At 36.9% G+C, this 25,808-nt stretch overlaps 1 protein-coding gene across 1 annotated transcript in view; it reads left to right on the top strand.

The window, feature by feature from the left end:
• The first annotated feature begins 1,044 nt into the window (after positions 1-1,044).
• LOC126248522 (uncharacterized) overlaps positions 1,045-25,808 on the top strand; it is a 162,815-nt gene continuing 138,051 nt past the window's right edge. Inside the window, exon 1 of the mRNA XM_049949575.1 lies at positions 1,045-1,201. The gene's annotated coding sequence lies outside the window, so the exon portion shown is untranslated. The remainder of the gene's footprint in view (positions 1,202-25,808) is intronic.

Here is a 25,808-nt window from a genome sequence, read left to right as displayed (position 1 = left end):
TTTGTGGAAGATTAAAGTAAAGAATATAGTGACCGAGACAAAAAGACAGCACAATACAATGCTCTAATTGAAAAATTGCGGGCAGTTGACGCCTCGGCAAACAGAGAAACAGTAATAAAAAATAAATTCGTTGCGAACTGTTTACCGAAAATAGTTATCCAAAGTTCAGAAATCTAGAAGATCTTGTGTAGGTGTAGATCAAGCATACCAGCCAACGTTATAGTATTTTGATCTGCTTGGCTTTCTTAAGGTTCGCCCTGCAAATCTCGCAGTAAATTTACGCGAGAAAACTGCTTTCGCTTTAGCAGCCACTGTCTACACCATTTTGACCGCTTTCTCTGTTTCCTGCGGTTGGTCTGAATGTTTTTCGCAATACGACCACAACAGAACTTCCTCCATTTCTATATTTCAGAATAACTGAATTAAATTTTTGACGTATTCGCTTTCCACTGATTTCTTTTCTACACCGACAGATGGCGGGCGAATACGAGATTGTGGTTTGTGTCGTGTGAACACACCACATTTGCAGCGATCTTTTACATGTACAGACATCTGGGCCGATATCTGCGCAGGCAGATCGTTGCGTGTGGACCGGGCTTTAGAAATGCTTTGTCTGCGTGCCAACCAGCATGTAAAAACAAATCAAAGGAATTTCTGAATGACAACTACTCCTACCCAGTAGATGAATTTTTAGATATGAAATTGTAATTGTTTGTAAAAAAATTATTATGTGTGTAAAGAAACCTTATGTTAAACTGATACATTCCACATCATTACAAAATGTCGTATTCGTGATCTGTGGAACAAGTGTTAATGTAATGTAATGTTTATAGGTATTCCCACTAGCGTCACAATACGGTATACACGAACGCCTACTTCGAAAGCGAGGTCGAATTGACAAACATGTTGGATTGCGCACAGGTTTGTTTGACAAATACGTGGATAGCTACGACCGAATTTGACAAATAAGTTTGGCGATCGTGTAGCCACCTGTAGTGACTGCGGCGTGCGCTGGCAATTCGTGTTATCGATTAGACACCTCAGAGACCTCTAGTTTCAGTTTGTAGAACTTTGGTCTGTTCTGAGTGTGTCTATCGTCAATAAGTTCTGAAGTTTGTTTTGTACAAATGTGTGTTGTTACGAATTGTGGTCATTGTAGTGGAGTGAAAATGAAGCCGTTGCGGGTAACTAGTTTTGTTCGGTATGTATATCAAACGAAAAGCATAATTTCTCCTTGTTTTCCTATTTTTAAAGCTGATTCAACTAAGTGTCAGGATTTTTATTGTGAAACTTGGTTGATGTACGTATTTTTGACTGATTTTTGTACATGTACACGTTTTAGGAACAAATAAAATTTTATGTGAGAAATGGGTTAAATTTGTAATATTTGGAGAATGAAGTAATTTTTTAATGTAGATTTTTTGTCTTTATTTCGTCTTTATTTCTGCTGTTACATCCGAAACCATGGAATAAAAGATATTCCATTATTATCAGAAGAAAAACAGTGTTATGAAATTATAGTATTTCATTACTGTAACCGCTCTGCGAGAAAATTTGATAACGGGGGAAAAAATGATTGACACTATATGCTGGTGTTTCGCACGACTTAATAGAACTCGGTAGTATTAAAACGTTTACACATTTTTTGATGACTTTGTATGATGTTGTAGACAAGCCCCTTCTTAGGAATTATGCAGCAAACAGCCTGTAAATGATATACCGAGGAAGCAAACTTTGGTCTAAATTATGAATAGAAGCAACGTACATATTTTATTCTTAAGTCACATATGAAGAGTACAGTAAAGGAACATGGTTTGTCCATATTATGAAATTGTTCAGGGAGCAATTTTAAAGTTTGAAACCGAACTTCATGGATAGGAATGGACAAAATTAATGAATACCATTGTCATTTGGAAAAACATGTTATATACATTTAATTTAATATAAAGTAATTCCTTAGAAATTTAAGTTGTGGTTTTATTGGCATAGTAAATTAGTGTCCTGCAGTAGAAGGAAAAAAAAAAAACGTGCTACTTGTGTATAGCAGAACTCAGGATATTGGTAGTAAAACTATATCTTTCTTAAACATTATGTGTCAGATTACTTTGTAATTAAAAACAATGTTTGAAACAATAAAAATATTTCTTGGTAAGCAGGCTCTCTATGCTAGTTTAACTTCATGTGATAAAGTGGTAAAAAGAATAAAATGTAATATCACCTTGTCCCAACATCCACTATCATCACCACCACCACCACCACTATTTCTTCTATTATATTATTGTTGTTATCAGCATTATATAAAAATATTCTAAAAATATTTTGTTATAGGCCTACTGTATTTTTATTTTAGCTCTGTAAGCTGGGGATAAATATTCTCCAGAGGGCTGCTCTTGAAGTCGCTGTGAGGCCCTCCGCACTGATAAAATCCAAGCTCCTTTATATGTTACTCAATGTTGAATGAGACAGGGATGATTTTTATAATGACTACCGCTCTGATGGACCGTGTTGGGAAAAGGTGTTTCCTCAAATATTTATTTTCCGGAAATGACCCCCAATTTTGTATCATATCTTGACTCACCCAGACAATATCAAGAACCTTAGGTTTAAATTGAACTTATGACCCACACCCAATCCATTTGAACTTATCCTACTGCTTATATGTTAATCAGTTTCATATTCTTATCACACGCCATAAAAACGTGTCCTCTAATATGTGTAGTTACTTTCACTGTCTCCAAAAGTTGCAGTTCACTCATAAGATAATTAAGATCTCTTGGTACAGTGTAATTCTCATTCTGGTTTGAGCATGAATCATAAAAACGTCAATATGTTTCACTTTCTTGTGCAGTAATTCTGTCACAAAGTGAATTAAAAAGGAAACAACTTTATTGGCCTCTTTTCTTCCAATATCTTCAGTGTAAGTGTAGAACACTGAAGCTGCATTTGAAGGCTGATGAATATTGACAGGGGAAACAGACATCTGCCTTTTGGAATAGATGTTATTAGTACTTAATGTTTGGTAATCATATGTTGTTTTGGTATTCGGTGCAGATTGCTTCAGCTTCATTAGAAGTTTGGCATTTTAAATGAGAATTTCTCTTTCTGAAATAAAAAATTCCAGCTTTTAATTTGTGTACTTTCTAGTCAATGGTGATCTTATTAATATTTTTTCAAGACTTGTTTCTTCATGTAATGATCTAAATTTTCAGATAACATTGCATTCAGCACTTCCATCTTAGCAGTGTACTTATCGCAGGTTGAGCATGTATCATTCCTTAATACCCAAAGCTATATTAAATTTGGTGTTGAATACTGTTATATAAATTTCATATGAAATGTCAGAATTCGGGCATTTTTCCTGGATCAGCTCATGGAATTTTTCCCCCCAAAGTTCCTCGGAAAGATACAATTTCTTGGTCTTGTCTTTGCTGTAATGAGTTGAACTACTCTTAAATGAATGAATGTGATCATAAACTGCCATTCCTACTTCTTCCTTAATTTTATGTATACTACTTCCATGCTTACCCATTCCAGCATGTAGGGACTTGCCCAGTTTCAAAAATTTCTTAACTGTCATTAATTGTCACCATGTTACTCCACATACTGCCATAATGACTTATCTTTGTACAAGAATTTCATGCACAGTGTCGTCACCTTTCACTCTTACTCTGTAGCTGAAATCACACTCTCTAAGCTTTGCTTCATCTTCATTCTTCCTTGATCACCTTTTGTGGAGTGGAGGTATTGTAATGAGGCCTTTCAGATACAATGGTTGTTCATTTCAGTCTACCATATCACAAAATTTTCGTATAATATTTGAAGTTTCTTCAGCACTTACTACCTCAAAAGACTTTTAACTTACAGTTGCGGTCTTCTCCTAGTTTATGTGACTAAACCCTTAATTTCTTCATGACTTACTCATTAGCCCCCATAACTGCCTTTTCCTAACACTGTTAGAATCTGAAGGTTACTCATAATTTAAAATCACTGTTAGAATCTGAAGGTTACTCATAATTTAAAATATATTACTATTAAAACTGAAATGAGTAACTTAGAACACCTGCATTACTAAACAGTATGTCTCAAATTAAAGCTTTCACTAGTATCAACAACACACAATAAAAGAAAACTCTCTGTTTCTTGCTTCAACTGTGTTTGCCAACCCATAAGAAATCTACAACTTAATACATGACACTGGACAAAGCACATTTATTTCCTGTAGCGAGAGACATTAGCTCGTTCTTTACCTGCATACATAACCTAAAATAGATTGTAAGACATAGACTATTCATATTATCACATTGGTCGATTAACATTATTAAGCAACACAGAATCCTGTGTGTCATGGCGTACATAATTCATTTTTGGAAAAAAAGTGGACAAAGCACATTATTTTCCTATACTCTTCACATCACATCATTTCTGCAGTTATCCAGTGTGTCGTCTGACAGGGAAGCAACAGCAAAAATTATTTATATGAAGTATGTAATAAACATCATCACACACTTTTTAATAAAGTGGCAGACCTGTATCAGTGTGCAAATATATATATTGCTTAGGGTGTATAATCAGTTAGGTGTAAACATAATTTTCAACTCTTTCTAATGTATATCTAATGTTTTTTGTAGTTATGAGAATATACAGCCTACAGTTGCAGGTTAGCTTTATCGTTTACCTAGGTTTCAACGTTAGCAATAACGTCTTCTTCAGAACCTCCAAAAAGTTAGTATTATAATGTGCTATTAAATTAAATTAGAAAAGGTCATCCTACAGGTTGCAACGTGTAGTACTTACATGAAATATTATTTAAATGTTTGCCTAAAACAAGCCATGTCCTAAGTCAACTTTATAAAACTGATGCATAACCATAAGCTTTTGTCACTTGTATTAAACAAGCTGTAGCAAATTCACTTTAAGCCCGTTGTATGGGCCTCGTTGTGTGACTACAGACTGCGGACCATGAGGGCTTCACGGTCTGTCTCACAGAGGGCGGTGCGCATGTGCGAGACGTGTAGAATCAAACTCTGAAGAAGACGTTATTACTAACGTTGAAACCTAGGTAAACGATAAAGTTAACCTGCAACTGTAGGCTGTATATTCTCATATAAACAATATCAGTTGCTGTTGCTGCATAAAAATGTTAAAAAATTTTTTTGGTAGTCTTTACTTCTACTTTGCTACTTCTGTGTCATAATTGTGAACTTGACTTGGCAGTGTTAATGATGCAGCAGAAATACCATGACTCAACTAAGCTAGGCTTACAAAATTTCCAGTGAAATTCCATCCTTCTATAGAAGTTGTTGAATGTGGTACACAGTCAGTTTACTATTTGAATTGATATCCAAATGCATATGATTTACTGCCTTGATAATAAGATACCATGCAGCATTGTTCCGAGGCCGGCTCTTTGTTGGCTGTAATCAGTGTTAGAATCCATATTTCTAACAGTGCTGTAGTGCATACTAGGGCAGAAAGAGAACAGAACACCGTCAATATATTTTTTTTATCTCTACATTATTTTTTGTGGTGTAGCCCATGATATAGGTTAGGTTGAAAGCTGACTATTTGGTTGTGAATTAGTGAAGCCAACTAATGTGCACACGATATTGTGGTTGTTGTGTGATGGTGACCTATGGGATATCTCTATTTCCTTGCACCTAGCTGCATCTCCTTGGAGCTTTCTCCTAATCTATAATCTATAATTATGTGACTTTTGTGTACCTGAGTGCAGGTAACAAGGATAATATTATTTGCTTTCTATGTCATCTCTCAAAAAGTTGCTACCTGTGAGAGGAATCTGTAATATGCACGAATATGTGGCAAGAATTTAGTGGAGGATATTGATGCAAATTTATAAATTGTCTGATTTGTGTGTAGACGTATTTAAATGATTGTAAATATTCACCGCTGTGGAAACAGGACATGTAATTTTTCACCATTGGGGAAACAGGTCAGTAATTTATACTTGTTCTGTAACTTTTTTTCATAAGTATGCAACATGACATATTTCACCCGCTCTCATAGAATGAACCGCTGTGTAATGCTGAATACCATCTGCACCTACACTCCACAAGCCACCTTATGGTTTGTGGTGCAGGGTACTTTGTGCGTTAGTATCACTTCCCCCTTCTTATATTCCAGGTGAAAATGGTAAGCCTCTTTGAGGGCTCGAATCTCTCTTACTTTATCTTAGTGGTCTTTTTGTGAGATGTACATAAATGGAAGCAATATATTTGTGGACTCTTAAAAACCTATGCTCTCTTAAATCACACCATGATGCAGAACACTTCTCATGTGGAGTCTGTCACTGGAGGTAGCTGAGCATATTTGAAATGCCTTCGCACTTACTTAATGAAACATGCTGCTCTTCTTTGGATTTTCTCTATTTTCTTCTATCAATCCTACCTGGTACAGCTCGCAGACTGATAAGCAATATTCAAATATGGGTCGAGCAAGTGTTATCTGAGCTACTTCCTTTATGGATGGATAGTATTCCCTGTGGATTCTTCTACTGAATTTCAGTTTCTGGTCTGCCTTACCCACAATTAATTTTATGCAGTCGTTCCACTTCAAATTCCTCCATATGCATAATCTGTAGATATTTTATGGAAGTAACGTCTTCCAGTCATTGTTTTGCAGCTGTGTAACTCTGTACCAAGTTTCGATCCTCGGCAGATCTCCCTGCATTTTTATATGATTTTTTAGAGTTGCAACTTCTCTGCATGCAACAGCATCATCTGTAAAAATCCTCACGGAACTTCTGATGTTATATGCTAGGTCATTTATACGTATTGCAGAAAGTAATGGTCACGTAACACTCCCTCGACGCATGCTCGAAGTTACTTTTTATATCTGAAGGCTTCTCTTTGTCGAGGACGACATGCCGTGTTCTGTTTGCCGGTAGTTCTTCAACCTAATCACACAGCTGGTCTGATTTTTGTACGGTTGTGTTTCATTCATTAGGAGGCAGTGCAGATCTGTTTCGAATACCTTCCAAAAGTCGAGGAACACGTTATTTACCTGAGTGCCCGTATCTACTTCTTTCTGGATGTCACGAATAAATAGTGTGTGCCGGGTGTCTCACCATCGTTGTTTTTGGACCCATTCTTGATTCCTACAGAGAAGATTTTTGGTACCCAGAATTGTTATACTACACAAGCGTGAAATGTGTTCAAAAATTCTATGACAGACCAACATCAAAGACATAGGCATACAGTTTTGTTCATGTCTGACAACCCTTTTTGAAAACAGGAATGACCTATGCTTTTTTTACAGTCATTAGGAATGCTTCACTCGTCCAGATACGGCTGCTAGAAGAGGGGTGAGTTCTTTAGCATACACTACACAGAATCGAATTGGTGTCCTGCCAGGTCTAGTGACCTATCCTCTGTTTAGCGATTTCAGTTGCTTTATGTCTTGGTCACTTATTTCAATATCTGTCATTTTGCCATTCGTGTGACAATTTAAAGAAGGAACTACAGTGCAGTCCTCCTCTGTGAAACAGTTTTTGAAAAAGACATTACGACCTGGTCTGTGTTATCCACCATTTCAATCCCATTACGGTCACAGAGTGTCTGGATAGATGGCTTTGATCTGTATTCTGATTTAACATTAGACAAAATTGGTTGATAAAATTTTGCTTTCGAATTCGTTGACCGCATCACACTCGGCCATCCTTATGCCAATTTTGGCATTGTTTGGTTTTTGTGTGTCTGTGAGGCTGTGACTACATTTAAATTTGCAGTGTAGTTCTCTTTGCTTTGGTAGCAGCTTTCAAACATGGTTGTCAAACCGTGGTGGGTCTTTCCCATCCCTCACAACTTTGCTCAGGGCATACCAGTCTAAAGTTTATTGTATAGTGCTTTTGAACTTTGTCGATTGATGCTTAACGTTGTTAGTGCCGGAGATGAAATTTTCGTGCTGACCATTCAGGTAATGTGAAATCTGTTTCTTGTGCAAGTAGAAAGATCTTTTTACCTTCCTTTATATTCCTTGTTACAGCCGTATTCAGTGATGTTGCAGTGGCCTTATGATCTTTGATTCCCTGCTGTACACTGAGTCAGAAAGTTTGTGTCTGTTAAGTAGGTCTAAAATATTACCGTCACTAGTCGATTAACTGCTCAAGATAATAGTCAGATATTGCACTTAGAACATATTCACACAATTCCCCTTACTTACTTTCTGTCCTGGTAATAAAAATTATCTGGAAACCTTATTTGGATCCTACAATTGGGTCTTAGTAATTAACTTTCCAATGCTGGTGGATAAAGACAGTAGGACCCTAATTAATTATGTTTTCTTTGATGAAGCTCAGAGCTAGAAAATAACTGTTTACCCAGTAACAAATTCTCTCTTTGATCATGATGCACAGTGAGTTAGGATAAATAACATAGTGCCTTACAATATGGATACTCCTCAGTGGAAATCTGTTCGAATAATTAATAACTCCAGTACAAATGTTTTTAAGAATAGTTTACACATGACATGGGATGTAATTTATGGTGAACCAAATGCTAATATAAAATTTAATCTACCGTATTTACTCAAATCTAAGCTGCACTTTTTTTCCAGTTTCTGTAATCCAAAAAACCACATGCAGCTTAGAATCGAGTGCAAAGTAAGCGGAAGTTCTGAAAAATGTTTGTAGGTGCCGCCACAACTAACTTCAGCCGTCAAATATATGTAGCGCTACACAGGCATGCTTTGCAGGCACAAAGATAAATACTGGCGCCAAAACCTCTGCGTCAGTAAATAAATTTTTAAAAAAGGTGTAAGCCGAGCTTTTTTCTCTGCCCCGAGTTTCGACCACTGCATTTTCATACACTATCCAACGAAGTAAATACAAATTCTGTATTGTTCATCTTCGAATGTAGCAGTATATCAATGTACTACGAAAATCCGACTGGCAAGACTGTTTGGGGTGTTTGTCAATATGGCCAACTCTACGTTCTGAATTTTTTCCTACCTGTGAGAAGAGGTACTTTTATGAATTGTGAATCACATGCAGTATTCTCTTCACCATAAGAACAATACGAATATAAACATTTTGCCATGTATTCTTTCGTGTTTACTGATATCTCATTTAAATCCTGTCTGCCTAATAAACTACGATACTAGTGTGAGACAACAGCAAACACGGAAGAATTAGATATCATGTCATGTTTATATTCGTATTATTCTTATGCCTAATAGTGATACAGTCAGAAATGAAGCACGACAATTGACTAGATTTTTAAATCTAAGATGACTCTAATTTCCATTGTTTCGCTAATGTGATAATTGCTCTTTTTTATTGTAAGCAGCAGTAGCACGCACAAAAGCAAGCCATGCCGCGAGTGGCGACAGGTCGTAAACACACATTATCAGAATGCGACAAACAATGCATGACACAGTACAATAATGCATTTTCAGCCTAGAGTGACGTAAACACCTACAACAAGGAGAACGACACTTATCAGATCAAAGAATAATAAGCAATCGATTCAAACCAGACGAAGCACGTGAAAAAGGAAGGGTACCCGTATAAATACGGATGGAGCGCCTGACGCATAGCAATGGCTACCTGGTAAAGCTTAACTGCTAAGCTTACAACTCGAACCATACTACTGTAGCTGTATCATCATTCATTCGACCTAAATTGTGTCTCGTATTACAATAGACCAACTTTGTTTCGATTTGGAGGTGCGGCCTAAAACTTTTCTCTCCCCTTGAATTCCGAGTCTCAAATTTCAGGTGCGGCTTAGATTCGAGTGCGGCTTCGATTCGAGTAAATACGGTGTTCCATGATAAATTCATATCATTATTTGAAAATAGCTTTTTGCATAAGCTAATCAGGAAGGACGCCAAACAGCCATGTAAAAAAAACCGTGGCTCACTAGAAGGATTAAAGTCTCTTGTGAAAGGAAGAGGGAAATGCATCTTTGGCAAGAAAGATTCAGACTCCTGCAATAGTTGGACACTACAAAAATTACTCAGAATTACTAAGAAAGGTTATTAAAAAAATTAAGGAACGTGTACTTCATGTCAGAAATCAGTACTTCTGACAGCAGACTTAAGGCTGCGTGGATAGTGAAATAAGAGACAGGGCAACCAGCTACAGAACAAGACATCACTATTGAACTGAGTGGAGGGGTTATAAATGAAGAGTCCCAGATATCAAATGTATCTAATAATCATTTCTTAAATGTAGCAGAAACCATAGGGACAAATAGTTCAAGAGCAAAACGACATCAGTATGTTGAAAATGTAACTTTCATGAAATCTAATCATATAAATATATCACCAACTTGTCCGCCCCAATAGCTGAACGGTAAGCATGTTAGAATGCCACACATGGGGGCCCTGTTTCGATTCCTGGCTGGGGTGGGAGATTTTCTCCCCTCAGGGACTGGATGTTGTGTTTTCCTCATCATCATTTCATCCCCATTGTCGACATGCAAGTCGCCTAATGTGGCGTCACCCTCAATAAGACTTGCACTTAGCAGCCGAACTTCCCGTCTGGGAACTCCCGGCCACTGACACCATACGATCATTTCCATTTCCATCACCAACTTCTTCTTCTTCTTCTGAATTTAAGAAATTTAAGCATTTTCTTAAAAAAAAAAAAAAAAAAAAAAAAAAAAAAAAGGATGGCGGGGGGCGCTCATTTTGTTTTGATGGTATTTCCAATTTAGTGCAAAATGTTTGTTCTCATGTAATAAGCCCAGTCTTACCTGAAATATGTAACACATAACATTTTTCCAGAGAGACTGAAATATACAGTTGTCCCCCCCTCCCCCTCCCCCCCCCCCCCCCCTCCTTTTAAGAAAGGTGATAAGAGAGAGATCTCAATAACTGGTGACCTGTTTCACTGCTGACATCGTTCTCCAAAATTTTTGGGATGATGATGTATTTTACAATAGTATCTCACCTTAGCAACAATAGTATCTTAGCAAATCACAGTTTGGGCTTCAGAAGAGTTGCTCTACTGAGAATGCCAGTTACGCTTTTATTTACCAGATCTTACAAATACTAAATAATAAAATAGCACCAGTTAGTATTTTCTGCAACCTATCAAAGGCATTTGACTGTGTGAATCACAGTATTCTCCTAGCTAAATTGACATTTTATGGGATTGATGGTATAGCCAACCACTGGATTATTCATTATGCTGTATTTCTAGAAAGCTGGGAAATCCCGTTTAGGTCCACTGGATAATGTCGTATCTAACCAAAATAATGCGTAAAGTTGTATTTAGTAATTCAAGGAATATAGTCTAGGGATAAAATTCTGACTGGGGAAAAATATTACGGCCGGCCGCGGTGGTCTAGCGGTTCTAGGCGCTCAGTCCAGAACCGCGCGACTGCTACGGTCGCAGGTTCGAATCCTGCCTCGGGCATGGATGTGTGTGATGTCCTTAGGTTAGTTAGGTTTAAGTAGTTCTAAGTTCTAGGGGACTGATGACCACAGATGTTAAGTCCCATAGTGCTCAGAGCCATTTGAACCATTTGAAAAATATTACGTATGTTGTTTCCCAAGGTTCAGTCTTAGGCCCACTACTGTTCCTCAGATAGGCCTATGTAAACAATCTTCCATCTACTATACAGAAGCAGAATTACACTGGTGTCCAAAATTAAAGCAACAAACCACTATTTACCTGTCCTGTGTCTAATTCGTGATATAATGATACAATCTGCCAACAGATGTCCATGTGATCATGTTCTGCATGGAGGATGGGAGGATCATCATCACAGAATCATCTGAGCCTCAGGTTTAAGCCTTCCACTCAGCTCCAAACTGGAGGACTGCAATTAGTTCTGGGAACAGGGCTACAAAACAGTAGTTCTGCTTCTATCTCGTGAGTGAGGCCTAACTGTCTTTACCATCTCACCTCAGTTGAATTGGGGGGGGGGGGGGGGAGAGAGAGAGAGAGAGAGAGAGAGAGAGAGAGAGAGAGAGATGTTAAATGCTATGGGATTCACGTTAACTTCTTACTTCAGTAGAGGAAATATGGAGGAAGGAGGAGGTGCCACATTTGTCAGAAACTGTCTTTATTTCAAGAATATTGATATTAATAAATTTTGCTCAGAGCAGCACTTACAAGCTTGTACAACAGTAGTAATATTTCATAATGAGCCTTTTATAATAGTAGGTATATACAGATCACCTTCAGGAAATTTTAACCTCTTCATAAAAAATCCGGAAACCCTGTTGTCCCATCTCACAGTAAAAACCAAGGAAATAGTAATTGCTGCTGATTTTAATGTGGATTTATTGAAAAACTGTGTCTGTGAACAATTATTGGAATCAGCAACACTATTACTCAATTTATTTTTATTTTATTTATTTACATGTGAAGTTCCATAGGACCAAATTGAGGAGCAAATCTCAAAGTTCATGGAACATGTCAGTACTTGGAATTACAACATAAAAAGTAATAACAGATAGAAATAAAATGTTTATGAACACAAAAAACTCAAGTCATAAGTTTAAGTAAAAGCAATCAACAATACAACAAGAATCAGCTTAGTTTTTCAAGGAACTCCTCGACAGAATAGAAGGAAACTCTTCAGTTTCAATTTGAAAGCGTGTGGTTTACTGCTAAGATTTTTGAATTCGAGTGGTAGCTTATTGAAAATTGATGCAGCAGTATACTGCACACCTTTCTGCACAAGAGTTAAGGAAGTCCGATCCAAATGCAGGTTTGGTTTCTGCCAAGTATTAGCTGAGTGAAAGCTGCTGAGAGAGAGAGAGAGAGAGAGAGAGAGAGAGAGGGGGGGGGGGGGGACAGGCCAATGTCCAAATTCCAAGACTCATGAACAGGGGTCGACAAGAGGTTCGTGAACTTACACCACTTATTGCCCGAACCTCCCGTTTCTCAGCCAAAAATATCCTTTTAGAAATGGAAGAGTTACTGCAAAGAATAATACCATATGATGTAAGCGAATGAAAATAAGCAAAGTAGACAAATTTTTGTGTCAGACAATCACTCAGTTCAGATACCATTCGAATACTAAAAATGGCAGCATTAAGTCTTTTAATAAGATCCTGAATGTGGGCTTTCCACAACATTTTACTATCTATCTGAACACCTGGAAATCTGAACTGTTCAGTTTCACTAATCATATGCCCATTCTGTGAAATTAAAATGTCAGGTTTTGTTGAATTGTGTGTTCGAAACTGTAAAAACTGAGTCTTACTGTGATTTAGTGTTAGTTTATTTTCTACAAGCCATGAACTTTGGTCATGAACTGCACTATTTGAAACCGGGCCAATGTTGCACACAACATCCTTTACTACCAAGCTAGTGTCATCTGCAAACAGAAATATTTTAGAGTTACCTATAATACTAGAGCGCATATCATTTATATAAATAAGGAACAGTCGGCCCCAACACTGATCCCTGGGGCACCCCCCACTTGACTGTACCCCACTCAGACCCCACATCACAGCCATTCTCATCATTGTGAATAATGACCTTTTGCTGTTTGTTGCTACAGTAAGAGGTGAACCAGTTGTGAGCTACTTCCCGTATTCCATAATGGTCCAACTTCTGGAGCAATATTTTGTGATCAACACAATCAAATGCCTTAGTTAAATCAAAAAATGTGCCTATTGTTGTAAACCTTTTGTTTAACCCATCCAGTACCTCACAGAGAAAAGAGAATATAGCATTTTCAGTTGTTAAACGACTTTTAAAGCAGAAGTGTATAATTTGATAGCAAATCATGTGATACAAAATTATCAATTATCCTTACAGAGACAGCCTTTTCAATAACTTTAGCAAACACTGATGGCATAGAAATAGGTCTAAAATTGTCTACATTGTCCTTTTCTCCCTTTTTATATAGCGGATTTATTACTGAGTACTTTAATTGTTCAGGAAACTGACACTTGTTAATGGAAAAATTACAAATATGACTAAGTACAGGGCTAACATATGCAGCACAACACTTTAATATGCTGATAGGCACTCCTTCATGTCCACGAGAGTCCTTAGTCTTCAGTGATTTACTTATTGACTCAATCTCCCCTTTGTCTGTATCACAGAGGAGTATTTCAGACATCAGTCTTTGAAAGGCATTTGCCAAGAGAGTTACATGATTCCCTGTAGAAACTAAATTTTTATTTTATTCACCAGCAATGCTCAGAAAATGATAATAAAATACTGTACATATATTTGATTTATAAGTAACAGACATATTTTTACTATGAACTGACTTTATATTGTCGACCTTGTGCTGCTAACCAGACACTTCCTTCCCAACTGGCCATATGGTTTTAATTTTTTGATTGTGACTACTTCTAACATTTTGATTCAATTCCCACTTTGTTCTATATAATATCCTTATCCCACTAGTCAGCCACCCGGGCTGCCTATTACTAGTACCCCGTTTAGAATGTTCTAATAGAAAGCAACTCTCAAAGAGCATGAGAAATGTGTTATGGAAAGCATTGTATTTATCTTCTCTGTTATCTGCACTATAAACATCCTGCCACTCTTGTTCCTTGACAAGGTTTAAAAAATTCTCTATTGTTGTTGGATTAACTTTCCTACATAGTTTGTAATTATATGTGACACTTGTTTGAGTACAAAAGCCTTTTAGTGTTAAAATTTGTGCATCATGGTCTGAAAGGCCAGTTATCCTTTTACTAACAGAATGCCCATCTAGTAATGAAGAGCTGGCCGGAGTGGCCGTGTGGTTCTAGGCGCTGCAGTTTGGAGCCGAGCGACCGCTACGGTCGCAGGTTCAAATCCTGCCTCGGGCATGGATGTGTGTGATGTCCTTAGGTTAGTTAGGTTTGATTAGTTCTAAGTTCTAGGCGACTGATGACCTCAGAAGTTAAGTTGCATAGTGCTCAGAGCCATTTGAACCATTAGTAATGAAGAATGAATAAAAATATTGTCTATGACTGTGCTACTGTTCCCGTGCACCCTAGTTGGAAAAAACACAGTGTACATCAGATCATATGAATTTAGGAGATCTACCAGCATCCTTTTTCTTTCACCATCATATACAAAATTTGTATTGAAGTCACCACATATGACTAATTTCTGGTACATTCTACAAAGTGAATCAAGAACCCTCTCTAGCTTGAGCAGAAATGCTCAGAAGTCAGAGTTAGGGGACCTACAAACAACAACAATTAGAAGTTTAGTGTCACTTAGTTCAACTGACCCTGCACAACATTCATACATCTGTTCAGTGCAGTGCCGTGATACATCTATGGACTCAAATGGAATACTGTTTTTTTACGTACATAGCCACTCCCCCACCCCACAAGGAACTGCGTGAAAAACAGCCAGCTAATCTGTATCATGGTAAAGGAAGCCTCTGAACTGTCAGATTATTTAAGTGGTGCTCTGATATACCAATAATTTCAGAGTCAACATCTATAAGCAGTTCACTAACTTTATTTGTATTACCTCTTATATTCTGGTGAAATATGCTAATTGCTTCTCTACTTAGAAACATGATGTCCTCTGTAGGTGAGCCTTTAGTTAGAGGGACTTCCTTTAAGCAGGTATGCCTTTCAGCTGACTTCAGTCTAAAAAAGACGCAGCTCTAAAACCAACTACTAAATGAATTTTTCCATCAGTGAACCCACCACCACCACCACCACCCATTACCCTGTCACCTATAAGCTTTGCCAGCCTCCCCTTTCCATACCTATTGAGGTGCAGGCCATGCGTAGTGAAACCCGATCTACTGATAGACCCAACTGGCACCATTGAAATGTTCCTCCTGTGAACTTTGCAACCAGGATATGTAAATGCTCTGAGCCTGCAATCAATAATATCTTTGTAGACAAATCTAGGGAAAAAGTCATAACACAAAACCAATAGTAAATGGACTATCCGATCATGGCATGCAGCATCTTGTGTTAAATGTGGAAACTTGTCAGGATAAAAAATCTGTTAAATCTGAGTACAGGAGGGTGATAAATCAGTCAAAGATTGAAAAATTCAGGAATTTGCTCAAAGACATGAACTGGATAGATGTTTACAGTACTTCTGACTCAATGGAAAATACAAAGCATTTATTAATAAAGTTTTCATTTTTGAAAATTGTTTTCAAAGGTAACTCAAATGAAACAAAAGTAAATAGTAATAATAATAATAATAATAATAATAATCCCCGTGGAGGCCCGGGAAAAGAATAGGCCTCCGGTATGTTCTGCCAGTCGTAAAAGGCGACGAAAAGAACAAACCACTAATAGGGCTAACCCCCCTTTTAGTGTGATTAGTTGGTTCAGGACAGAACTAAAGAAGCCTCGGACAAGCGCCGTCATGGTCGGGGACGACGCTTGAACCCTATGCCCGCCCACAATGGTAACGACACTGCTAGCCAACTGGAAAATGATTTAAATCCAAATAGAGGTGTTTTGCAGGATATGCTTCCTGCAACCACCCTAGAAGGAAAACAAAGACAGAGGATGAGATGGTCAGATGAAGTTAATCGACACCTCATGTTCTGTTATTACCAAGCAACAAACCTAGGAACCAACACAACTGGATACAGATCACAAGTATACACAACATTTATTACCAGATACCCAGAATTAAAATTTTTAACAGAACAACGACTAGCTGATCAGATCCGTGTAATAATCAAAAATAACAGGATACCCCAGTCAGAATTAGAAAACATCAAACAAGAAGTACAACAAATACTGGAACAAAATAATGTGCAATCAGAAGAAGAAGAAAATACAGTAATGGACTCAAACATCCCAGAGCAAACAAACAAAGAACAACACGCACCAATTAAACAATCAGAGGAAAACGAAATCTTAAGACAGCCACCAGAACAAGCACAAATAGAACACGAAGTGACACAGATGCTAGATATAGAAGAAAAATTTCAGCTAACATATATAGAATACAAAGACACAAATACAGACATTAGACCATTCTTGCATAGACCACCAAATAACCCACAAGTCGAAACAACAATAAAAACTATCAACACAATCATACACAACAAAATAAATGAAAACACAACTATGGAAGAGTTACAACTACTGGTTTATATAGGAGCACTCACTACACTAAATATACACACTAGACAGAGATCAGAACCAACCAACATACAGAAGAAAACCACAAAACCAGCATGGCAACACAGGCTACAGATCAGAATAGAAAAACTGAGAAAAGACATCGGACAGCTAACACAATTTATAAGAAATGAAATCTCGGAAAAAAAACGAAAAAGGTTAGGTAAAATCTCACAACAAGAAGCGACAGAGCAATTAGACGAAAAGAAGCAGAAATTACAAGCATTAGCCAAACGACTCAGAAGATACAAAAAAAGTGAAAATAGAAGGAAACAAAACCAAACATTCAACACAAACCAAAAGAAATTTTACCAGACAATAGATAACACACACATTAAAATAAACAATCCACCAAACATAACAGACATGGAACACTTCTGGAGCAACATATGGTCAAACCCGGTACAACATAACAGGCATGCACGGTGGATACAAGCAGAAACAGACACATACAAGATGATACCACAAATGCCTGAAGTGATAATTTTGCAACATGAAGTCACCCAAGCAATTAATTCTACTCACAATTGGAAAGCCCCTGGAAATGATAAAATAGCAAATTTCTGGTTAAAGAAGTTCACCTCAACACATTCACATCTAACTAAATTATTTAACAGTTACATTGCAGACCCATACACATTCCCTGATACACTTACACATGGAATAACTTATCTGAAACCTAAAGATCAAGCAGACACAGCGAACCCAGCTAAATATCGCCCCATAACATGCCTACCAACAATATACAAAATATTAACTTCAATCATTAAACAGAAATTAATTACACATACAACACAGAACAAAATTATAAATGAAGAGCAAAAAGGCTGTTGCAAAGGAGCATGAGGATGTAAAGAGCAACTGATAATAGATGCAGAGGTGACATATCAAGCTAAAACTAAACAAAGGTCGCTACACTACGCATACATTGATTACCAAAAAGCTTTTGATAGTGTACCCCACTCATGGTTACTACAAATATTGGAAATACACAAAGTAGATCCTAAATTGATACAGTTCCTAAACATAGTAATGAAAAATTGGAAAACCACACTTAATATCCAAACAAATTCAAATAATATCACATCACAGCCAATACAGATTAAGCGTGGAATATACCAAGGAGACTCATTAAGTCCTTTCTGGTTCTGCCTTGCTCTGAACCCACTATCCAACATGCTAAATAATACAAATTATGGATACAATATTACTGGAACATACCCACACAAAATCACACATTTGCTATACATGGATGATCTAAAACTACTGGCAGCAACAAATCAACAACTCAACCAATTACTAAAGATAACAGAAGTATTCAGCAATGATATAAGTATGGCTTTTGGAACAGACAAATGTAAGAAAAATAGCATAGTCAAGGGAAAACACACTAAACAAGAAGATTACATATTGGATAACCACAGCGACTGCATAGAAGCGATGGAAAAAACGGATGCCTATAAATATCTAGGATACAGACAAAAAATAGGAATAGATAATACAAATATTAAAGAAGAACTAAAAGAAAAATATAGACAAAGACTAACAAAAATACTGAAAACAGAATTGACAGCAAGAAACAAGACAAAAGCTATAAATACTTATGCCATACCAATATTGACCTACTCATTTGGAGTAGTGAAATGGAGTAACACAGACGTAGAAGCACTCAATACACTTACAAGATCACAATGCCACAAATATAGAATACATCACATACATTCAGCAACAGAAAGATTCACATTAAGCAGAAAGGAAGGAGGAAGGGGATTTATCGATATAAAAAATCTACATTATGGACAGGTAGACAATTTAAGAAAATTCTTTATAGAACGAGCAGAAACTAGCAAAATACACAAAGCAATCACTCATATAAATACATCGGCTACACCACTACAATTTCATAACCACCTCTACAACCCTTTAGACCACATAACATCAACAGATACGAAGAAAGTAAATTGGAAAAAGAAAACACTTCATGGCAAGCACCCGTATCATCTAACACAGCCACACATCGATCAAGACGCATCCAACACATGGCTAAGAAAAGGCAATATATACAGTGAGACAGAAGGATTCATGATTGCAATACAGGATCAAACAATAAACACCAGGTATTACAGCAAGCATATTATTAAAGATCCCAATACCACAACAGATAAATGCAGACTTTGTAAACAACAAATAGAAACAGTAGATCACATCACAAGCGGATGTACAATACTAGCAAATACAGAATACCCCAGAAGACATGACAATGTCGCAAAAATAATACATCAACAGCTTGCCTTACAACATAAACTTTTAAAACAACAAGTTCCTACATACAAGTATGCACCACAAAATGTACTGGAGAATGATGAATACAAATTATACTGGAACAGAACCATTATAACAGATAAAACAACACCACATAACAAACCTGACATCATACTCACCAATAAAAAGAAGAAATTAACACAACTAATCGAAATATCCATACCAAATACAACAAATATACAAAAGAAAACAGGAGAAAAAATTGAAAAATACATCCAACTGGCTGAGGAAGTCAAAGACATGTGGCATCAGGATAAAGTTGACATCATACCAATTATACTATCAACTACAGGAGTCATACCACACAATATCCACCAGTACATCAATGCAATACAGCTACATCCAAACATATATATACAACTACAGAAATCCGTAATTATTGATACATGTTCGATTACCCGAAAGTTCCTAAATGCAATATAACACATACCGTACAGTTAATAGGAAGTGACGCTTGATCAAGGTCCGCGTCACTTTCCATTCTCAACCAGACTTAACGTCTGAGAAAGTAAAGAAATAATAATAATAATAATAAATCATGGATTACACAAGGAATAAAGATATCATGTGGTACGAAAAGGAGACTGTATCTGCTATCTAGGAACAGCTCTTATGTTAGTATTATAATGCATTACAAAGTATAATGCAAAATATTGAAGCAAGTGGTCCAGACATTGAAGCAGCTTTATTATGAGAAAAAGGTATGTACATTGGACAACAAAGTAAAAACAGTAGGGGGTATAGTGAAGACAGAGACAGTTAGGGCCAAAAAGGAAGAGGAACAGATAGCTCTAAAAATAAATGAGACTTTGGTAACAAGTGCATGTAGTGTTACAAAACTCTTAAACAGGTACTTCATTTCTGTTACTGACAGCTTGTGGTTATCAGGTTCAGCGAACAGTGCAATGGACTATCTGAGACCAGTCTTTAAAAACAACTTGAGTAAAATGGAAATCACACTCACGCCTCCCAAAGAAATAGCATCCATCATAAAATCCTTAAAATCTAAGTATTCTAGTAGGTATAATAACATATCAACAAAGTTAATCAAAGAGTACTCATGCAGGTTGAGGTCTATCTTAAGTTATTTGTGTAATCAATGTCTTATCAGTGGAACATTTCCAGACTGGGTGAAGGATGCTGAAGTTAACCCTCTTTACAAAAAGGGGATAGAGATACCATCAAACTATTTACCAATTTCACTTTTGCTAGCTTTGTCAAAAATATTTGGAAAGGTTGTGTTCAAGCATCTCCTTAAGCATCTGACTACTAATAGTATATTGTCCAAGTCACAGTTTGGGTTTCTTAAGGGTTCTGACACAGAGGAAGCTACTTACACTTACTCTGAGAATGTACTTAATTCATTAGATAATTAATGAGAGTCTACTGGCATTTACTGTGACCTGTCAAAAGCCTTAAATTGTGTGAACCACAGCATTCTCTTAAGTAAATTAGAGCATTATAATATCACCGACAACGTTGTGAAATGGTTTGAGTCTTATCTAACGGGAAACTAAGGGTGTCATCGTGAAATACCTGTGCAGTAAGCAGTCAGTCTTCATCTGATTGGGAATCAATTATGTGTGGTGTTCATCAGGGTTCCATCTTGGGCCCATTGCCTTTTCTTGAGTATATTAATGACCTCTCGTCTGTTACGTTGCCAGATGCTAAGTTTGTTTTGTTTGCAGATGATACAAATGTTGCAATAAGTAGCAAGTCAAGTCCAGATTTAGAAATAGTCGCTAATCAAATTTTCACTGACATTAAAAATTGATTTAAAGCTAAATCACTGTCATTCAACTTTGAAAAGACCCATTATATGTAAGACATTTCCTTCCAGCATGTGTATAACATATGAAGACATGCAGATTGAAGAGGTTGACAGTGCTAAATTCAAATGGGAGGGGCATACCACAAAATGCTTAAGTGCCTAAACAAGTCTGTATTTGCAGTGAGAATTATGTCAGGCGTAGGAGATGTAAATATAATTTAAAAAAACTTGCATACTTTGCTTACTTTCATTCTATTATGTCATACGGGGTCATATTCTGGGGTAACTCATCAAACCAAACAATAGTTTTTAGCATCCAAAAGCATGTAATAAGGATCATTTGTGGTGTAAATTCAAGAACATCATGTAGAAACCTGTTCAAGGAACTTTGTATTCTAACCTCTGCTTCTTAGTGTATTTATTTCTGAATGAAATTTGTTGCAAGTAATATATATCTGTTTCCAATAGCTCAACACATAATATCAATACTAGGAATAAGAACAATCTACATAAAGACCTAAAGTTACTTACCTTGGTCCAAAAAGGGGTCCAATGTTCAGGAACACACAATTTCAATAAAATGCCAGTAACCATTAAAAACTTGGTTTCAGATAAAGCACAATTTAAATAGTGTTTGCAAGACTTTTTGATGGGCAACTCCTTCTACGCTCTAGATGAATATCTTAACAGGTACTGGTAGACCAGCTTAATTAAAAATGTCTGTTGGATTTCAGTTTTGACAGTACTTTGTTACAAGTCAAAATTAGGTATTTTGTCTATGATAAATTTATTAATGGGGCATAACAATGTTTCATTCTCATAGCATATTAATTTCGTAAATAGTAGCAGTTCCAGTTTACTGTAATGTATTCACCTATTTTGACAATCTTCTGACAAGTGATTAGGCTAGTAAGTATTATATTCAAATGTTTTATGTTTTTTATGTTATAATTTCTGACATGTTCCGCACCCATGAGAATCATCTCATTTTTTTGGGTCTATTTAGCGAAAACTGTATCTAGTTTAAGAGAGGGCTGGGGGGACTCTCGGATTGCCAGGATGTCAGACAATTCTCACTGTTGAATCAGTGTTACTCCTCAAGTATGAAACATAGCATATTCTGCAATTATGTCATGTATCAACTGTGCATAAGTCATTGATGGAGCACCTATTTTGCCAGTAATGTCTGTCTCAGATGATGTAACTTTTTAGCGTCGTATGCTAAAATTTTTGTTTCATTTACTTGATACTAAATTTAGACTACTTTATTTGGCTTATGGAAGGATGGAATAATTTTTTCCTATCACTTTCTTGGATCGTATCACTAGACATAACTTCAATATTTTCGTTTCACAGAACAAAACAAGAACAAAAATCAATCTCAACAGCAAATACCAGTCTTTAGCCAACTACACATGGGCCTGTAAACTACTCATATAGGTTGCCTGAAAATTATCAGAAAAAGTTACATGAAGTCTGCATTCTGTTTGCTGATATCTCAGTTTCCGCTAGCTGAAAGGTTCTTAGTAGATGACTGTATGAGACAGTGAGAAAATTTTTCTCATATTACGTATACTGTGTACATCTATACCCTGCAAGCCATCTGTTGGTGTGTAGCAGAGTACTACTGATGCCATTGATTCCTTCCCCCTCCCCCCTTCCCTGTTCCACTCTCCAGTGTTGTGTAGGAAGAGTGAATGTTGGTAAGCATCTGTATTAGCTCTAATTTCTGGAATTTTCTCATTGTGATCATTTCGCGAGACCTATGTGGGAAGAAGCAATATGTTGTCTGACTCTTGCTAGAAAGTACTATCTTGAAATTTCAATATTAAACATGTTTGTTATGCATCTGCCATTTGAGTTTGTTGAGCATCTTTGCACTGTCCTTGGAACTTCTGTCTCTTCTGTCATTTGTACCAGATAATGGTCGCAGATTGATGAATAATACTCAGGAGTCAGTCAAACAATTGCTTTGTAAGCCATTTCTTCAGTGAATTACTACATTTTGTTAAGATTCTTCCTGTGAATCTCAATCTCTATCTTGAAGAAATGTGTAACCTGGCTGTTCATAAGTGGATAGGCTTATATAGACAGACCAAAATTACGGATTTTTTAAGCATTAATTATTAAGGTTATTTTTAAGTGTTAATTCAATATATATGTATTGTAAATTCAAAATACATATGTATTACAGTTTTTTGTTTATGAGGCCTGTACTATGCACATTCCTATTGTACTTGCCTGTGTAATAATAAGATAAATTAGTGTTTTTATAAACATTTGTAGTTTTTATTGATGAATTGTCAAATAAAAGTATGCAGTTCGATTATCCGAATAAACTGATTTTCCGAGCACCCACATCCCCCAGTTAGTTGAGATAACCGATGCTCTGCTGTACTTGAGGTCACCATTTAAATAATGGTGGCATTTAAAATATGTGTCTCTCTGCCTTTATCTTTCTAAAGGTACATTGATCCTTCAACCTCACTGCTTCTACACTGCTGACATTTGCCGGGAATGATGAGACAGGCCCACATGTGCACATAATCTATGCAGCACCAATCTGCACCAGGCAAGAATATTGACATGGTCTGTGTCTCGAGCAGTGACACTCTCTGGTTGTCCTGAAACCTGATCTGCGAGGAATGCGTTAAGGAGCCATTATTGAATGGACTTTTCTTCATAATGCAATTTCTTTGACACCATATGCAGACATTAGTGTCTCTCCTGACCTTCGGAGACAATTTCGAAAGTGATAACTGTGATTGATAATATTAAACAGGCAGTTATTTCACTTGCTTTTGTATGCAGATCTCTATGAAATTGGAGGCGTGTATATCATCCTAACCACTTCATATTAAGTCATATTGGTGTGATATTTAAAAAAGATTGTACAAGTGCTTAATTAAATTATCATTTTTATTTGATACAATATCAGTGTGAAAATATATACATGGCAGATGTAGTACATGAAGTAGAAGTAGATAGTAGTATCAAAATTTGTCTCACAGAAATTGTATTAACAAGTTTAGTCTGAAACTTCATGTTTCTAACTATTTCTGGTTCAGTAATACTTGAAATTTCGAAAGTTTTTTTTTTTGTGACATTTGTAACAGTCCGAAAAGCCCATCCAGTTTTTGAGCTGCTAATCGAAGTGATGAAAGTATCTGTAGTGTGGATGATAAACACATCAGGGCAATCGGGGGGGGGGGGGGGGGACTGGAAAAATCTCGTTTTTATCTCAGTAGATGAAATGGTTTGTTTACTGAGGTATCACGCATCATCACTGGCTGGGTGCAGCTGAGTACGTTTGCCACTTCCGTACTCCTCCATTACTACTGCTTGTTCCCTTCCTACCAATCCCTTCAGCTTGCAGTTAGTGCTGCCACCACTTCTTGCCGCTAGCCTAGCAGCTGCTGACGAGAAGCAGGGAGGCATGAAGAATGATTTGTTTGTATCTGATTCTCAGAGACTGTAGACGCAGCACCCGGAGACGGCAGTCATGTGTGCATGAGTCGTGTCTGAGTGATTGTGTGAATGTGTGTGTGCTCTCGTTTTCTGACAAAAGCTATTGCTGAAAATTTAGTTGTGAGAGTGTGATTGTCTTTTCTATGTGCGTGTCTGCGGCTCAGCAATCATCTTTACAGTGAATTTCTACCTTTCATCATTATTACTGATTCTCAGAGTATTTGAACAAGTTATCTGTTGCATGGATTGAGCACCGTGCTTTCATTTCAGCAACATGCTGTCTGTGGCTCGTGAATAACTGGCCACACGAGAGGATTTCTGTGACAGACCAAAACCACGGGCCGTTTCTGCAGGTATCTATAATGGATGGGCATGCTATTTGGTTCCCAGTAATGTTCAGGCCCTACCCGTCAGATCTAGTCACATCAATCTGCCTGTGGGCCGGGTCTGTTTGGGTGTGGCATAATGCATTGGATTTTCATGGTGTATCCATGGACCTGTGAGTGCAGTGCTTCTTAGCAGGCCATGGGCGATGGATTTCAGGAATTGTGGCTGTCTCACCGCAAGTACATTTGTACAGTGTGACGTTTTATAGACATTTTATTTGTTCCAGTACATTTTGGCTCTTCAGAAGTAGTTTATATGTTAGGAAGTATGGCAGATAAGAAGAAGAAACTTGTCAGTTGCTGGCAGTTTGTACATTACATACTCATATATATCTTGAAAGAAAAATTACACAATACCTGTAAAATAATAGGTTAACACAGTGGGCAATAACCGACAAAAATGAACATAGTAGAACCAATATTTTCTTTGCAGTCACCTATAGTGTTGGTTTCTGCAATTTTGTTCCACCTTATACACATCTTTCAAGAGGCCTACTTTTTTCTGCGGTTGTTTCTGAAATCAGTGAAGGTATTTTAAATCTGTCTTGCAACTCGAAGGAAATGCATATTTTTGTCACCAAATGTGTTCCGTTTTATTGAAATAAAATAAAATCAGTGGTCTTAATGAAACACACATACCATTTGGCTTGCTTTTTCCATCCAAAAATTGTTCATTACAAAATATGTTGATGTTAGCACTTATGATTTTTGCTCACGTCGGGAAATGCCATCTGCTTGCAAGCTTTTTTTTCCTTGTTTGCTCTGTTGTTTCTTGTAGCATAACTGCAAAGACAGATTGTCAACTTATGTCTTAACTTACC

The sequence above is a fragment of the Schistocerca nitens genome, chromosome 3 (assembly GCF_023898315.1).
Source record: "Schistocerca nitens isolate TAMUIC-IGC-003100 chromosome 3, iqSchNite1.1, whole genome shotgun sequence".
NCBI classification, from domain to species: Eukaryota; Metazoa; Arthropoda; class Insecta; order Orthoptera; family Acrididae; genus Schistocerca; species Schistocerca nitens.
Note: the sequence above shows the minus strand (reverse complement) of the source record. Positions and strands in the feature narration are given on the sequence as shown.